This window comes from Nanorana parkeri, unplaced genomic scaffold, assembly GCF_000935625.1.
Source record: "Nanorana parkeri isolate BGI_ZX_2015 unplaced genomic scaffold, ASM93562v1 scaffold874, whole genome shotgun sequence".
Classification (NCBI taxonomy): Eukaryota; Metazoa; Chordata; class Amphibia; order Anura; family Dicroglossidae; genus Nanorana; species Nanorana parkeri.
Window position 1 is genome coordinate 653522 of NW_017307142.1, and position 1142 is coordinate 654663.

General features: G+C 42.9%; 1 pseudogene; it reads left to right on the forward strand.

Annotated features, from left to right (window-relative positions):
- The window catches only part of LOC108794615, a 39015-nt pseudogene that overhangs the window by 1152 nt on the left and 36721 nt on the right, over positions 1 to 1142 (forward strand).

Sequence of the window (1142 nt, forward strand, 5' to 3'; positions counted from 1 at the left end):
TATATATATATATGGGGTGGAAGGAAGGAAGAGCCCAGAGCTGGCATCAGCTTATCAGACTGTCAACAATACTACTCGAGTCAAAATCATCTGCTTTCCCTTCAATAGGGGAAAGTATAGTTGTCTCAGGGAGTAGCTACAGAAATGAAGTGATAACCCTATTGTCTGTCATCTCATGGTACTCTTCCTTTTCCCTATATTGTATACTTACAAGAAAGAAGACATATCTGTTCTTGGTTTAGTTTTATTTTTAAACATTAAATCAGTTATTTTTGTAGCACAGGACTCACTATGGAGGGATACCATTAGATCTGTGGTTCTCAACTGGTGGGTCCCGACCCAAAAGTGGGTTACCATGAGCCTTCAGCTGTGCTAGGTGAGAGGCTACTCAGCCTCCCCCTTAGCACAGCACTGTCAGTTCTTGCAGCGAGCAACCCTTCAAAATAGGCTGCACGGCGCCGAGTGTCAGCTTGAGGTGGGGTGGTCTGGAGGTATGGCCGTGAGGGAGCTCGATCCACACATGTAATGCTTACAGCTCCCTTGCATGCCCTGTAGAGATGCCACCGCAAGGCCGTGCATTCCAGGGCGGTGCGATGTGGGACGTGACTTAATGACCAAGGGCAAATGTGGGTCCTGAAGTTACACAGGTTGAGAACCACTACATTAGATGATCCAAAAGTGATAGAAACAGTATTTAATGCAGCTCTATATTATAATATATTGCTGGGGGTGGAGGAAGCAAGGACTGCACAAGGACCGCTGCAGTCCCTTAAACTGGTGTTATGATGCTAGATAGCTACCCACAGCTACTGTGTTATAGACTAATTCTGGTTCAAAAAATGTTAACACTGTTTTAAAGCTTTCTGCCTTGCCATTGAAGAATTACTTGGATTTGGTTTATGCGGTAGGTGTTTTGAGGGAAAAAAAATGTCTCTTTACTTGTTAAATTAAGGACCCACATGGATCACGTTGCGGGTGTTTTTTTTCATCTCTATAAGTTATTGTGAAATCAAAATAAATAAGATCTTTGTTGTATTTTTCTTTTAGTGGTAGACTAACTCCATGTCTCTTCACCTCATAGTCTTGTCTGGAGTCTGCCCCCCCCCCCCCCAAAAAAAAAAAAAAAATTACACACATACTAA